This window comes from Pleurodeles waltl, chromosome 11, assembly GCF_031143425.1.
Source record: "Pleurodeles waltl isolate 20211129_DDA chromosome 11, aPleWal1.hap1.20221129, whole genome shotgun sequence".
NCBI classification, from domain to species: Eukaryota; Metazoa; Chordata; class Amphibia; order Caudata; family Salamandridae; genus Pleurodeles; species Pleurodeles waltl.
The window spans coordinates 34382303-34399411 of record NC_090450.1 but is presented as its reverse complement, the minus strand read 5'-3'; the positions used below and the strand labels follow the sequence as shown (position 1 = coordinate 34399411).

Genomic DNA, 17109 nt, shown 5'->3' with positions numbered 1-17109 from the left:
ATTCGTGTAGTGTCTTTGTGAAAAAGAAGAAGGGGGGGGGGGGGGGTAAAATACGAGAGAAAAGACCAGCAGCAAATCACAGAATTAACGCTCAAGTTTACAGACTTATTCGGTTATTCCTGAAAAATACAAAATATGTCTTTCAGCATTAAGCGCGTGTAGAACCCCAGCGCGAAAACAAAGGTTTCCTTAAAGTTGTTATTAAGAGTCTGATCATTTGACATCCAACGTGCTCTCCCTACTAACAGGTGTCAATCCCTTCCAACTTCAGCCCCAGCAGCTCAGGGACTCTGCACATTTCAAGCACAAACGGTGAGCGGTGACAAAGCACACAAAGGAGCGAAAAAAACGCGCTTGGAACAAAAGGCTCCGTTTATGAACCCAGCCTTTGAGCCCTCGGGATTTCAGTGGTGCCAGCAAACGCAGACAGCCTATCTGCCAAAGCCCACCAACCTTCATCTCACTGTTCGGCTGAGGAAAGAAAAAAATTACACTTTCAATCAAGGAGGTAATGTTTTTATATTTACTATCCGGATTAAGCAAAGTAAACCCTAAAAAAATCAAAACGCTGAAAAAGCCTGAAGAGAAAGGTCTGGTTAATTAAAAAAATATATGGAGAAACAAAAAATGAATGTTGAAAAGGTGATGCGCCGTTTTTGTGAGCTTGATAAAAATAGGGGATGGAAGTAAAAATAATAGTTTACTCTGGACGCGCTGTGAACTGGGAAACTGACAACTTCTCAAAATATTACTCAAACTACGTTTTCCTATCAAACCAACTGTATTCCTACTTTGGGCTTTCTTCAGATCTTCTACTCGGGTCCTTTAAGTAGGTGCCACGAAAGTAAACAGACCAACCCCGATCACAATATATCACTTTCTCCTATGATAGCCCAGAACTGAAAAGACGGTGCCCCAGCAACAGAGACCCCACATGGGCACCACGGAAGAAAACGAACACTATCTGGGGGGCAAACAATTTCCCCAGCACAGATTTTACCACAAGAAAACAAACACATCGGTATAACACACTACCCCTAAAAACATACATCAGATGTAAAAATATGTACCAATTACTTAGATTCATGTACAGGCATTTACAAATGTTACGAGCACCTAACAGCAATCATTTCTCCAGGACGCATGAAGCAGGAAATAGCCGTAGTCGAACAATACTCACTGGAAAGAAAAACAAGCGTTTGCAATGCAATGGGTCTCGCATTTGCTGGAGTTAGAGCTATTGGCGTTGTAAATTCCTACCTGGACTTTTCTTGCCACAAACTGAAAATAAAAAGTAAAATAGTTGACGTAAGCGAGCCGATTCAAAGTGCTGCAGCCACCGTGAGCGCCAAGGAGAGAGACAAAAGGAAACAAGCATTTACAATGCAACGGGTCTCACGTTTGCTCATGTTAGAGCTGATCGCGCTGTAAACTCCTAACCCGACTTTTCACCTATCGGGCAAAAGTGCATTTAGTACATAACCCGAAAAAGTGAAATTAACTATGTAAAGCGCTCCACTTCTGCCAAGCGAGATCGCGCTCGTAAATTAGAGAAAAAGAAGTCCACGAGCCTGATGGAAAACAGCGAGCCTCGCATGTTTTCTGTACTTGGTCGCTGCGCTCGAGGAGGGCTAGCGACCGGAAAAGGAATGAGTTATGCTTGCATTCGACTAATGAAAGCAAGCAGATTTTATTAGGCAGGTCCACGAACCAATAAAAAACACTGACGTGAAGTTGACAGGGCTCTGAGCCCTTTTCTAAATACAAAAGAGTCTCGCTGCGATAGGCATGCGCGAGCGCATGCAACGCAGGCTCGACCCTAAAAAGAAGTTTGCTCGCAGTCAAAGTTATTGGCAAAAGTGCAATTATCCATGTAACAGGGTCTAAGGCTAAAGCAGTAACCAAACAGCCCCAAGGAGGAACAATTGTAAACCATTTACCAACGAAAATAAATGATTTTTGAAAGGCAAGCCCCTGAACAAGCAATAGTGATGGGCATGAGGTGGGCGTGGTTAAAAGTACAGATACATACCTATCTGGCACTGCTATGCTCGACCTAAAAAAAAAAAAAACAGTGACTGCGGTAGACATCTGAATTTATAAAGTGCGGTGCACTGTATCAATATATACTCAATCATCTCATGACCCTAACAACCTCACAGTTTTCACAAGACCAAATCAGAAATGTGTAAAAATGCTGAGGTTTTCACGTCAAGAATAACATGGAAATGTCTGGCTATTACCATCAGCTCCAAGTTTTGGACAATGCTGATCTCAGGACACTTTGTCGCTGATCTTATTCGAAAACACATCAATAACCAAGTTACTTTTGGTTCTAAATGCCGGTAAGACTGCCCTAAGATAAAAAAAAATAAAAAATTTAAGTGGAGCACATCACACTAAGGGGACATTTGATAAAAATCAGAGGAAATAGATTGCATCGAGATTTCTCCATATAATGGATGACTCAACTCTGTGCAGAAGATAGTTTAATTTCACCTATTAGGGGTCTTAATAGGTGGAGACATTGAATAGGAAGCACTCTAGACTATTTTGACAGCTTTTTGAGCTTCTTGCCATAAGCCACAATTCCACATAATTGAACAAAATGCATAGGTGTTTATATGGTTTTGTCTGGGATTGTATAGTTCCTATACCATCCTCTTTAATATTCTAGGGATAGAAAAGTCAAGGTTTGAGTTTGGGTCGGATCAATAGTTAGTTTGTAGATTCAAAGACAGCCAGTAGATTCAAGGCATGGTGCAACTGAAGTACATTGGCAGAATGATATATAATATATTAAGGCTGAAGAAACCTACTAATTTTATGAGGAAAGGGTGTGATTTTTTAAGCTCCTGCTCCAAGCCACTAACAAAGTAATTAGAAGAGGCAGCATTCCTCCAACAGAAGTGTGATTTTTCCAGTAACAAAGTTATCCATCTACCTGGGTACAACTTACCAAAAGGACAAGACAGTGTTTGCTCCCCCTCGGCCGCAACTTATGCCACAATATTGTTACATGCGCTACAGTGACATCCAGCAATGCTGCACTGCTCGCCATTGGCACCACCGCTGCAATGTGCATTCTGGACATTCCATTACAGAACTTGAAATGGGTAGAGGAGCAATGCTTGACAACTCCATCAACTGCAGTAATCACTTAGCGGAAAGTATGGAGGGTGGGGGTATCTGAAAGTTTAGGACTATCTAATTCACCCCTTTTCGGAATTTGAATTAGGAATCCAATCAGCCACCACACAATTTCCCTGTCTGATCAACCGCACCATAAACTACTAAAAATTAACAGGTTATCATTTAAGCATAAAGTTACACAACCCAGCCGGGCCCAAAGCTTTTAATGGTTGTAACTGACAAAATATACACTCTGAGTATATTCAACTCAGACGATTTACTTGATCAATTTCTAATATTAGTCTGAAAGGAGAAATAGCAAAGCCACAAGGCAACGGTTTATCCAATCAAATGACTGGGTTTCTACAGGCAAAAACACAAACCATAGGTGCACAAATGAACACCCCATCACTCAACCCTGCCACTCCACCCCTTCCCCAGTTCACAATCTACCCATCTCACAACCATGACTTAGACATGAAGGGAAAGTCCCCAGTTTATGGGGAATGAATTAACGTTTTCCGGGGAAAGTCGATAAGAAATATTGTCTCAGGTAAAAAAAAAATCTCAATCCTTGAAATAAAATCACATTGTCGCCATACTCAATACTACCTATGCTGAGTGAAGTGTCAACTTCCACACGGAAAGTGGGTACACTGTTTGTCCCCCTTATGTCTTATTTTTGTGGGGGGGGGGGTGTCAAATCAAACGACAGACCTCCCCCACTGCTCATGCATGATGGTTTATCTCAGTGGAGATAAATACAGGACTATCTAGAAAAACATCAAGACTGGGACGAGCAGCTTCCCAAAGCTAAGCAAAAGCCTTTTCACACAAATCCAAGTCATTAAAGCAAGTATACCCCTACTTATCAGCAGTTTTACCAGCATAGAGTTTAACCCCTTCTGTGCCGCGGACGTAGTGGTTACGTCCTGCGGCACAGTGCTGCTGTGCCGAGGACGTAACCACTACGTCCTCGGCACACAGCCCAGAGGGAGCGCTCTCGCTCCCTCTGTGGGGTTCCCCCCCACCCCCCCAAGTCAGGGATGGAAGGGGAAGCCCTTCCCCTCCCACCCCCGACCCCCCCCAACCCCCCCTGTGACGTCAGCGCGCGAGCGCGCGCTGATTAGTCACAGGGTCTCCCCCATCGCGCTGGAAGCAGAGCTTCCAGCGCGATTGAAAAAGAAATGCTTTTGCATTTCTTTTTCAATCCCATGGGGGAGGCCCCGAGAGGCTTCAAAGGGAAGGAAATGTATTTCCTTCCCTTTGAAGTCTCTCACAGGTTTCAAAAGCTGGATTGCTTGCAATCCGGCTTTTGAAACCCCACTAGACACCAGGGATTTTTTTTTTTTTCTTGAAATTGGCAAAAGGGAGCGACCCCTTGGGCAAGGGTCGCTCCAAGGGGGGCATTTTTTTAGGAAGGCCTTTTCTGCCCCCCCTGGGGGCAGATTGGCCTATTATTAGGCCGATCTGCCCCCAGGGGGGGCAGAAACCTCTAGGCACCAGGGACCATTTTTTTTTTTTTTTTGTGATGAATTCTTTTTTTTTTAGGTGGGGAGCGATCCCTTAGGCAAGGGTCGCTCCCCTACGGGGCAATATATATTTAGGCCATTTCTGCCCCCCTTAGGGGCAGATTGGCCTATTTTGATAAGGCCAATCTGCCCCCAAGGGGGGCAGAAACCATTAGACACCAGGGAGTTTGTTTTTGCGCGCGAATGTCACGCAACAAAGCGACCCCTTTGGCAAGGGTCGCTCCCAGGGGGGGCAATTTTTTGGGAAGGCCTTTTCTGCCCCCCCTGGGGGCAGATCGGCCTATTATTAGGCCGATCTGCCCCCAGGGGGGGAAGAAACCTCTAGGCGCCAGGGTAATTTTTTTTTTTGTGTTTTTTTTTTGGTTCTTTTTTTTTTTTTTTTTTAGAGATGGGGAGCGACCCATCAGGCAAGGGTCGCTCCCCTGGGGGGCAAATTGTATTTAGACCATTTCTGCCCCCCTGGGGGCAGATTGGCCGATTTTAGGTCAATCTGCCCCCAAGGGGGCAGAAACCACTAGGCACCGGGGATTTGTTTTTTGGCGCCAATGTCACGCAGGGGGAGCGACCCCGTAGGCAAGGGTCGCTCCGGGGGGGGGGGGGGGGTGGGGGGGCAAATTTATTTTAGGCCATTTCTGCCCCCCCGGGTGGGGGGGGGCAGAACACTCTAGGCGCCAGGGCAATTTTTTTTGTGTGTTTTTTTTTTTTGTTGTTTCTTTTTTTAGAGATGGGGAGCGACCCATCAGGCAAGGGTCGCTCCCCTGGGGGGGCAAATTGTATTTAGACCATTTCTGCCCCCCTGGGGGCAGATTGGCCAATTTTAGGTCAATCTGCCCCCAAGGGGGCAGAAACCACAAGGCACCGGGGATTTGTTTTTTGGCGCCAATGTCACGCAGGGGGAGCGACCCCGTAGGCAAGGGTCGCTCCCGGGGGGGGGGGGGTGTGCCGGTTGGGGGGGCAAATTTATTTTAGGCCATTTCTGTCCCCCCGGGGGACAGATCGGCCTATTTTTAGGCCGAACTGCCCCCGGTGGGGGGGCAGAACACTCTAGGCGCCAGGGCAATTTTTTTTTTGTGTGTTTTTTTTTTTTGTTGTTTCTTTTTTTAGAGATGGGGAGCGACCCATCAGGCAAGGGTCGCTCCCCTGGGGGGGCAAATTGTATTTAGACCATTTCTGCCCCCCTGGGGGCAGATTGGCCAATTTTAGGTCAATCTGCCCCCTAGGGGGCAGAAACCACTAGGCACCGGGGATTTGTTTTTTGGCGCCAATGTCACGCAGGGGGAGCGACCCCGTAGGCAAGGGTCGCTCCCGGGGGGGGGGGGGGGGGTGGAGGTTGGGGGGGCAAATTTATTTTAGGCCATTTCTGCCCCCCCGGGGGACAGATCGGCCTATTATTAGGCCGAACTGCCCCCGGGGGAGGGCAGAACACTCTAGGCGCCAGGGCAATTTTTTTTTTGTGTTTTTTTTTTTTGTTGTTTCTTTTTTTAGAGATGGGGAGCGACCCATCAGGCAAGGGTCGCTCCCCTGGGGGGCAAATTGTATTTAGACCATTTCTGCCCCCCTGGGGGCAGATTGGCCGATTTTAGGTCAATCTGCCCCCAAGGGGGCAGAAACCACTAGGCACCGGGGATTTGTTTTTTGGCGCCAATGTCACGCAGGGGGAGCGACCCCGTAGGCAAGGGTCGCTCCGGGGGGGGGGGGGGGTGGGGGGGCAAATTTATTTTAGGCCATTTCTGCCCCCCCGGGGGACAGATCGGCCTATTATTAGGCCGAACTGCCCCCGGGGGGGGGGCAGAACACTCTAGGCGCCAGGGCAATTTTTTTTGTGTGTTTTTTTTTTGTTGTTGTTTCTTTTTTTAGAGATGGGGAGCGACCCATCAGGCAAGGGTCGCTCCCCTTGGGGGGCAAATTGTATTTAGACCATTTCTGCCCCCCTGGGGGCAGATTGGCCAATTTTAGGTCAATCTGCCCCCAAGGGGGCAGAAACCACAAGGCACCGGGGATTTGTTTTTTGGCGCCAATGTCACGCAGGGGGAGAGACCCCGTAGGCAAGGGTCGCTCCCGGGGGGGGGGGGGGTGTGCCGGTTGGGGGGGCAAATTTATTTTAGGCCATTTCTGCCCCCCCGGGGGACAGATCGGCCTATTTTTAGGCCGAACTGCCCCCGGTGGGGGGGCAGAATACTCTAGGCGCCAGGGCAATTTTTTTTTTGTGTTTTTTTTTTTTGTTGTTTCTTTTTTTAGAGATGGGGAGCGACCCATCAGGCAAGGGTCGCTCCCCTGGGGGGGCAAATTGTATTTAGACCATTTCTGCCCCCCTGGGGGCAGATTGGCCAATTTTAGGTCAATCTGCCCCCTAGGGGGCAGAAACCACTAGGCACCGGGGATTTGTTTTTTGGCGCCAATGTCACGCAGGGGGAGCGACCCCGTAGGCAAGGGTCGCTCCCGGGGGGGGGGGGGGGGGTGGAGGTTGGGGGGGCAAATTTATTTTAGGCCATTTCTGCCCCCCCGGGGGACAGATCGGCCTATTATTAGGCCGAACTGCCCCCGGGGGGGGGCAGAACACTCTAGGCGCCAGGGCAATTTTTTTTTTGTGTTTTTTTTTTTTGTTGTTTCTTTTTTTAGAGATGGGGAGCGACCCATAAGGCAAGGGTCGCTCCCCTGGGGGGGCAAATTGTATTTAGACCATTTCTGCCCCCCTGGGGGCAGATTGGCCAATTTTAGGTCAATCTGCCCCCAAGGGGGCAGAAACCACTAGGCACCGGGGATTTGTTTTTTGGCGCCAATGTCACGCAGGGGGAGCGACCCCGTAGGCAAGGGTCGCTCCCGGGGGGGGGGGGGTGGGGGTTAAATTTATTTTAGGCCATTTCTGCCCCCCCGGGGGACAGATCGGCCTATTATTAGGCCGAACTGCCCCCCGGGGGTGGCAGAACACTCTAGGCACCAGGGCAAATTTTTTTTTTTGTGTTTTTTTTTTTGTTGTTTCTTTTTTTAGAGATGGGGAGCGACCCATCAGGCAAGGGTCGCTCCCCTGGGGGGGCAAATTGTATTTAGACCATTTCTGCCCCCCTGGGGGCAGATTGGCCAATTTTAGGTCAATCTGCCCCCAAGGGGGCAGAAACCACTAGGCACCGGGGATTTGTTTTTTGGCGCCAATGTCACGCAGGGGGAGCGACCCCGTAGGCAAGGGTCGCTCCGGGGGGGGGGGATGGGGGTTGGGGGGGCAAATTTATTTTAGGGCATTTCTGCCCCCCCCCCCCCCCCCCCCCCCCCCCCTGGGGCCGGCTGAGCTACAGGCCAAACACCACAGGTAGGCACCTTGCAAAAAACACCTCTGTTTTCTGTGAAAAAATATGTTGTGTCCACGTTGTGTTTTGGGCCATTTCCTTTTGTGGCCGCTAGGCCTACCCACAGAAGTGATGTACCATTTTTATCGAGAGACTTAGGGGAACGCTGGGTGGAAGGAAATTTGTGGCTCCTCTCAGATTCCAGAACTTTCTGTCACCGAAATGAGAGGAAAAAGTGTTTTTTGGGCCAAATTTTGATGTTTGCAAAGGATTCTGGGTAACATAACCTGGTCAGAGCCCCGCAAGTCACCCCATCTTGGATTCCCCTGGGTTTCTAGTTTTCAAAATGCACTGGTTTGCTAGGTTTCCTCAGGTGTCGGCTGAGCTACAGGCCAAAATCCACAGGTAGGCACTGCTTTTTATAAAAAAATGTGATGTGTCCACGTTGTGTTTTGGGCCCTTTCCTTTCGTGGGCGCTAGTCCTACCCACACAAGTGAGGTATCATTTTTATCGGGAGACTTGGGGGAACGCTGGGTAGAAGGAAATTTGTGGCTCCTCTCAGATTCCAGAACTTTCTGCCACAGAAATGTGAGTAACGTGTATTTTTAGCCAAATTTTGAGGTTTGCAAAGGATTCTGGGTAACAGAACCTGGTCCGAGCCCCGCAAGTCACCCCTCCTTGGATTCCCCTAGGTCTCTAGTTTTCAGAAATGCACAGGTTTGGTAGGTTTCCCTAGGTGCCGGCTGAGCTAGAGGCCAAAATCTACAGGTAGGCACTTCGCAAAAAACACCTCTGTTTTTTTCCAAAATTTAGGATGTGTCCACGTTGCGCTTTGGGGTGTTTCCTGTCGCCGGCGCTAGGCCTACCCAAGCAAGTGAGGTATCATTTTTATCGGGAGACTTGGGGGAACGTTGGGTAGAAGGAAATTTGTGGCTCCTCTCAGATTCCAGAACTTTCTGCCACAGAAATGTGAGTAACGTGTATTTTTAGCCAAATTTTGAGGTTTGCAAAGGATTCTGGGTAACAGAACCTGGTCCGAGCCCCGCAAGTCACCCCTCCTTGGATTCCCCTAGGTCTCTAGTTTTCAGAAATGCACAGGTTTGGTAGGTTTCCCTAGGTGCCGGCTGAGCTAGAGGCCAAAATCTACAGGTAGGCACTTTGCAAAAAACACCTCTGTTTTTTTCCAAATTTAGGATGTGTCCACGTTGCGCTTTGGGGTGTTTCCTGTCGCCGGCGCTAGGCCTACCCACGCAAGTGAGGTATCAATTTTATCGGGAGACTTGGGGGAACGCTGGGTGGAAGGAAATTTGTAGCTCCTCTCAGATTCCAGAACTTTCTGCCACAGAAATGTGAGGGACATGTGTTTTTTTAGCCAAATTTTGAGGTTTGCAAAGGATTCTGGGTAACAGAACCTGGTCCGAGCCACACAAGTCACCCCTCCTTGGATTCCCCTAGGTCTCTAGTTTTCAGAAATGTACAGGTTTGGTAGGTTTCCCTAGGTGGCGGCTGAGCTAGAGGCCAAAATCTCCAGGTAGTCACTTTGCTAAAAACAGCTCTGTTTTCTGTGATGTGTCCACGTTGTGTTTTGGGGCATATCCTGTCGCGGGCGCTAGGCCTACCCACACAAGTGAGGTATCATTTTTATCGGGAGACGTGGGGGAACGCTGGGTGGAAGGAAATTTGTGGCTCCTCTCAGATTCCAGAACTTTCTGCCACAGAAATGTGAGGAACATGTGTTTTTTTAGCCAAATTTTGAGATTTGCAAAGGATTCTGGGTAACAGAACCTGGTCCGAGCCCCGCAAGTCACCCCTCCTTGGATTCCCCTAGGTCTCTAGTTTTCAGAAATGCACAGGTTTGGTAGGTTTCCCTAGGTGGCGGCTGAGCTAGAGGCCAAAATCTACAGGTAGTCACTTTGCTAAAAACAGCTCTGTTTTCTGTGATATGTCCACGTTGTGTTTTGGGGCATATCCTGTCGCGGGCGCTAGGCCTACCCACACAAGTGAGGTATCATTTTTATCGGGAGACTTGGGGGAACGCTGGGTAGAAGGAAATTTGTGGCTCCTCTCAGATTCCAGAACTTTCTGCCACAGAAATGTGAGTAACGTGTATTTTTAGCCAAATTTTGAGGTTTGCAAAGGATTCTGGGTAACAGAACCTGGTCCGAGCCCCGCAAGTCACCCCTCCTTGGATTCCCCTAGGTCTCTAGTTTTCAGAAATGCACAGGTTTGGTAGGTTTCCCTAGGTGCCGGCTGAGCTAGAGGCCAAAATCTACAGGTAGGCACTTTGCAAAAAACACCTCTGTTTTTTTCCAAAATTTAGGATGTGTCCACGTTGCGCTTTGGGGTGTTTCCTGTCGCCGGCGCTAGGCCTACCCACGCAAGTGAGGTATCATTTTTATCGGGAGACTTGGGGGAACGCTGGGTGGAAGGAAATTTGTAGCTCCTCTCAGATTCCAGAACTTTCTGCCACAGAAATGTGAGGGACATGTGTTTTTTTAGCCAAATTTTGAGGTTTGCAAAGGATTCTGGGTAACAGAACCTGGTCCGAGCCACACAAGTCACCCCTCCTTGGATTCCCCTAGGTCTCTAGTTTTCAGAAATGTACAGGTTTGGTAGGTTTCCCTAGGTGCCGGCTGAGCTAGAGGCCAAAATCTACAGGTAGTCACTTTGCTAAAAACAGCTCTGTTTTCTGTGATATGTCCACGTTGTGTTTTGGGGCATATCCTGTCGCGGGCGCTAGGCCTACCCACACAAGTGAGGTATCATTTTTATCGGGAGATGTGGGGGAACGCTGGGTGGAAGGAAATTTGTGGCTCCTCTCAGATTCCAGAACTTTCTGCCACAGAAATGTGAGGAACATGTGTTTTTTTAGCCAAATTTTGAGGTTTGCAAAGGATTCTGGGTAACAGAACCTGGTCCAAGCCCCGCAAGTCACCCCTCCTTGGATTCCCCTAGGTCTCTAGTTTTCAGAAATGCACAGGTTTGGTAGGTTTCCCTAGGTGGCGGCTGAGCTAGAGGCCAAAATCTACAGGTAGTCACTTTGCTAAAAACAGCTCTGTTTTCTGTGACATGTCCACGTTGTGTTTTGGGGCATATCCTGTCGCGGGCGCTAGGCCTACCCACACAAGTGAGGTATCATTTTCATCGGGAGACGTGGGGGAACGCTGGGTGGAAGGAAATTTGTGGCTCCTCTCAGATTCCAGAACTTTCTGCCACAGAAATGTGAGGAACATGTGTTTTTTTAGCCAAATTTTGAGATTTGCAAAGGATTCTGGGTAACAGAACCTGGTCCGAGCCCCGCAAGTCACCCCTCCTTGGATTCCCCTAGGTCTCTAGTTTTCAGAAATGCACAGGTTTGGTAGGTTTCCCTAGGTGGCGGCTGAGCTAGAGGCCAAAATCTACAGGTAGTCACTTTGCGAAAAACAGCTCTGTTTTCTGTGATATGTCCACGTTGTGTTTTGGGGCATATCCTGTCGCGGGCGCTAGGCCTACCCACACAAGTGAGGTATCATTTTTATCGGGAGACGTGGGGGAACGCTGGGTGGAAGGAAATTTGTGGCTCCTCTCAGATTCCAGAACTTTCTGCCACAGAAATGTGAGGAACATGTGTTTTTTTAGCGAAATTTTGAGGTTTGCAAAGGATTCTGGGTAACAGAACCTGGTCCGAGCCCCGCAAGTCACCCCTCCTTGGATTCCCCTAGGTCTCTAGTTTTCAGAAATGCACAGGTTTGGTAGGTTTCCCTAGGTGGCGGCTGAGCTAGAGGCCAAAATCTACAGGTAGTCACTTTGCTAAAAACAGCTCTGTTTTCTGTGATATGTCCACGTTGTGTTTTGGGGCATATCCTGTCGCGGGCGCTAGGCCTACCCACACAAGTGAGGTATCATTTTTATCGGGAGACGTGGGGGAACGCTGGGTGGAAGGAAATTTGTGGCTCCTCTCAGATTCCAGAACTTTCTGCCACAGAAATGTGGGGAACATGTGTTTTTTTAGCCAAATTTTGAGGTTTGCAAAGGATTCTGGGTAACAGAACCTGGTCCAAGCCCCGCAAGTCACCCCTCCTTAGATTCCCCTAGGTCTCTAGTTTTCAGAAATGCACAGGTTTGGTAGGTTTCCCTAGGTGGCGGCTGAGCTAGAGGCCAAAATCTACAGGTAGTCACTTTGCTAAAAACAGCTCTGTTTTCTGTGATATGTCCACGTTGTGTTTTGGGGCATATCCTGTCGCGGGCGCTAGGCCTACCCACACAAGTGAGGTATCATTTTTATCGGGAGACATGGGGGAACGCTGGGTGGAAGGAAATTTGTGGCTCCTCTCAGATTCCAGAACTTTCTGCCACAGAAATGTGAGGAACATGTGTTTTTTTAGCCAAATTTTGAGGTTTGCAAAGGATTCTGGGTAACAGAACCTGGTCCGAGCCCCGCAAGTCACCCCTCCTTGGATTCCCCTAGGTCTCTAGTTTTCAGAAATGCACAGGTTTGGTAGGTTTCCCTAGGTGGCGGCTGAGCTAGAGGCCAAAATCTACAGGTAGTCACTTTGCTAAAAACAGCTCTGTTTTCTGTGATATGTCCACGTTGTGTTTTGGGGCATATCCTGTCGCGGGCGCTAGGCCTACCCACACAAGTGAGGTATCATTTTTATCGGGAGACGTGGGGGAACGCTGGGTGGAAGGAAATTTGTGGCTCCTCTCAGATTCCAGAACTTTCTGCCACAGAAATATGAGGAACATGTGTTTTTTTAGCCAAATTTTGAGGTTTGCAAAGGATTCTGGGTAACAGAACCTGGTCCGAGCCACACAAGTCACCCCTCCTTGGATTCCCCATGGTCTCTAGTTTTCAGAAATGCACAGGTTTGGTAGGTTTCCCTAGGTGGCGGCTGAGCTAGAGGCCAAAATCTACAGGTAGTCACTTTGCTAAAAACAGCTCTGTTTTCTGTGATGTGTCCACGTTGTGTTTTGGGGCATATCCTGTCGCGGGTGCTAGGCCTACCCACACAAGTGAGGTATCATTTTTATCGGGAGACGTGGGGGAACGCTGGGTGGAAGGAAATTTGTGGCTCCTCTCAGATTCCATAACTTTCTGCCACAGAAATGTGAGGAACATGTGTTTTTTTAGCCAAATTTTGAGGTTTGCAAAGGATTCTGGGTAACAGAACCTGGTCCGAGCCACACAAGTCACCCCTCCTTGGATTCCCCTAGGTCTCTAGTTTTCAGAAATGCACAGGTTTGGTAGGTTTCCCTAGGTGGCGGCTGAGCTAGAGGCCAAAATCTACAGGTAGTCACTTTGCTAAAAACAGCTCTGTTTTCTGTGATGTGTCCATGTTGTGTTTTGGGGCATATCCTGTCGCGGGTGCTAGGCCTACCCACACAAGTGAGGTACCATTTTTATCGGGAGACTTGGGGGAACATAGATTAGCAAAACAAGTACTATTGCCCCTTGTCTTTCTCTACATTTTTTCCTTCCAAATATAGGAGTGTGTGTAAAAAAGACATCTATTTGAGAAATTCCCTGTAATTCACGTGCTACTATGGTCACCCCGGAATTCAGAGATGTGCAAATAACCACTGCTCCTCAACACCTTATCTTGTGCCCTTTTTGGAAATGCAAAGGTTTTCTTGATAGCAATTTTTTACTCCTTATATTTCAGCAAATGAATTGCTGTATACCCGGTATAGAATGAAAACGCACTGCAGGGTGCAGCTCATTTATTGGCTCTGGGTTCCTCGGGTTCTTGATGAACCTACAAGCCCTATATATCCCCGCAATCAGAGGAGTCCAGCAGACGTAACGGTATATTGCTTTCGATAATCTGACATTGCAGGGAAAAGTTACAGAGTAAAACGTAGAGAAAAATTTATGTTTTTTTCACCTCAATTTCAATATTTTTCTTTTTCAGCTGTTATTTTCTGTAGGAAACCCTTGTAGGATCTACACAAATGACCCCTTGCTGAATTCAGAATTTTGTCTACTTTTCAGAAATGTTTGGGTTTCTGGGATCCAGCATTGGTTTCATGACCATTCCTGTCACTGACTGGAAGGAGGCTGAAAGCACAAAAAATTGCACAAATGGGGTATGCCCCAGTAAAATGCCAAAATTGTGTTGAAAAATTGGGTTTTCTGATTCAAGTCTGCCTGTTCCTGAAAGCTGGGAAGCTGCTGAGTTTAGCACCGCAAACCCTTTGTTGATGCCATTTTCAGGGGAAAAACCACAAGCCTTCTTCTGCAGCCACTTTTTCCAATTTTTTTGAAAAAAACGAAATTTTCACTGTATTTTGGCCAATTTCTTGGCCTCCTTCAAGGGAACCCACAAAGTCTGGGTACCTCTAGAATCCCTAGGATGTTGGAAAAAAAGGACGCAAATTTGGCTTGGTTAGCTTATGTGGACAAAAAGTTATGAGGGCCTAAGCGCGAACTGCCCCAAATAGGCAAAAAAAGGCCCGGCACAGGAGGGGGAAAAGGCCTGGCAGCGAAGGGGTTAAAGAGACCAGTGAGCTAAAGACTATTTCAAACTGTTATCAGGGCTTTCTTTTCTCTCATGTTCTAGCCTGACAGATGGACCACAAGCAGCATAACTGCTCTGTGTAAAGTTCTGTAAATTATCATGATCTAATCTTTAATTGCAGTCAATAGCTACGACCCTCAGCAGTCACAATTGGTTTGGGGGGCGGGGGGGAATACACTGGCAGAACACAAGCCTAGACCCACAGAAGAAGGATTTGTAATACCACTGAGGCCTAATTATCTGCCATATAGCCACATTCCAGGTCGGAGGACTGACAGTGTTGCTATTTAAGCTTTACTTCTTTAGTCAAGCGTCTCACTGAAACTTCTCTTCTGCCCTTTTCATTTCTATAGTTTATGCTCATAGGGAGCTCTCTCTCACCCTGTATCAATAAATTCCATTTGCCTACTTGCTAATGCATCCATTTAAGACCAGGGCTCCAGTCACACAAACACAAGTAATTGCTCAACACCCAGCAAATGCCTCTGTGCCCATCTGAGTGAGCTGGTGCCAGGTCTGAGGCACCAAAGACCATGGTTAGCCATGTTAACTAGATGAATGGTGGCGAGCAATTTATTAAGGAAGGCTTTGTCTGACTGGCCATTGCTCAGAGAAGCTCCAGTGGCGTGACATCCGCAGAGTCACACCACCCTCAAGAACATCCCTTCCAGCTGCTCCTTCATCAGCGTCCCCTCCTGCCACTGCACCCCACGTTCTTCCTGCTGTTGCATTGCTGTGGGTCTGTCCAGTGCGCAGAATGACCTCCTCAGCTCCAGTGTAGACGTTCCACTTACTACAGACCACCTCCCAGGGTCAGTATGTGTAGAGCAACAGTGACTGTTTTGCTGAGAAGGGATGCCAGCCACTACAATTCCCTAGAGTCCCAGATCAAGTTGCACAGCAAATGAAGCTTGCAGCCCTAATGCCCATGCATTACCAGGTGTGGATATCTGCACAAGGGAGTTTGAAGTTCATTAACAATTAATTTAGTCATCAAGTGAGATTACAATATATGAATGAACACTGTATAAAAAACGAAATCTACACATATTTATCATAAAAATATTTTAAAAGGCTTAAAAAAATAAAATTTGACGGGGACAAGACTGTGCATACTTGTTCATATGGAAAACACTGCATAAAATCAAAACTTTAAGAGTTTCTCTTAAAAAAAAAAAAATATATATATATATATATATATACACACACACACATACAGACACACACACACAGGACCCAAGCACAGTCTGCATGAATCAAATAGAGCTGGACACTCATCCAGTACATGACAGAACTCTTAATTCCTTCCCTGACAGAGGTCATAATTAAAACGACCAGAAGTTTGTCCTGCTCATCTCCCTCCTAAGGAATTAGGTGGCAAATTTCATGTTTTCATTATTATTGCAAGACTTCTAACACTATGTTCAAGTAAGAATGAAAGGCACGGTTGGGCTTTGTTCAGCGATACTCTACCAGAGAAAAAAGAAACACACACTTAACTTCACACAGGGACCAAGAGATCCATGTCAAAGGTATAAGTCAATAAATAAATAGAAGGTTTCAGAAATGATTTCCTCTGCCCCAGGGACCAAACCTGTCAAGTGCATTTGACATAAAGGCACTTTATTTGCTAATACTACTAGACATCTTGAATTAAGATAGCCTTCAGGGTTCCTCCTGGGGTATGTAATAAAAGACTGTCCCATGTGATAACTTTTTACAAGTACTGTATAGGCAGAGTTCTAAATGCAAGACTAGAACTTGCATGGACTTCCCAAAGTGCAGGACCTCTGAATGATCTTTGCCTCATAAGTATTTAAATAATGTGCCAATTTGATTTTGGGATGCGTTGAGTTATTTTTGTTTTGTAAATTTCTAATAGATGAATAAAATGTCTTATCCAAAGATTCATACAAGTGACTTAAAGCACCTGCAAGTGTCCGAGCCTTATTCCCTAGTTCAGTGGTTCCCAACCTTTTGATTTCTGTGGACCCCCACTTTATCAGTACTGAAACCTGGGGACCCCCACTGAATCATTATTGGAATCCGGGGACCCACCCCCAAATAAAGCTGGGGACCTAATCTGTTAATATTATTCAATTATCTAACTAGTCACGGACCTCATGAGGAGGCTTCGCGGACCCCCAGGGGTCCCTGGACCACAGGTTGGGAACCACTGCCCTAGATGATTGAAATAGTACTCTTAAGAAAATGTTTTATTGAAGTATGGATTGGTTTTACTACCTCAAGTTTTCATGCCCCAGAGTCCAAATGTAGGATTTACACTGTTTTTCCCCTTAATGGTATTTCATTTTGGAGATATTGATAAAATGTTTTAGGCATATTGATTCAACTCTTAAATTGCGCTGGAAGCCTATTGGGCTCAGACATATCCAAATCAAAGCATGTAATATATGGGAGTTTAGTTCTGGCCGAGGTTATTCAAATTCACAAACTGAATCGGCGGATCCTGAAGAGAGACAGTGACGGGAGCCAACAGACAAACCATTCTGTAGTTTTGTCAATGCTGATAACCCATCATTTACCCTCAGTAGTACTTTGCACCAGGGTGCTGTATGCAAAGAGAATCTCAATAAATTAGTTGAAACAGATAATACTAACAAATTCACAGTGTTGGTCTATCAACACTGTCAAACGCAGAAGGA

The 17109-nt window shown here is 47.0% G+C and overlaps 1 protein-coding gene across 3 annotated transcripts in view; it reads right to left on the bottom strand.

Moving 5' to 3' along the window:
• Positions 1–17109, bottom strand: part of AP2M1 (adaptor related protein complex 2 subunit mu 1) — a 174799-nt gene that overhangs the window by 136342 nt on the left and 21348 nt on the right. Inside the window, exon 2 of one of the 3 annotated variants that reach the window (XM_069212943.1) lies at positions 2033–2056. The exons of the other annotated variants lie outside the window; for them this stretch is intronic. The gene's annotated coding sequence lies outside the window, so the exon portion shown is untranslated. The remainder of the gene's footprint in view (positions 1–2032; positions 2057–17109) is intronic. 3 annotated transcript variants of the gene reach the window in all.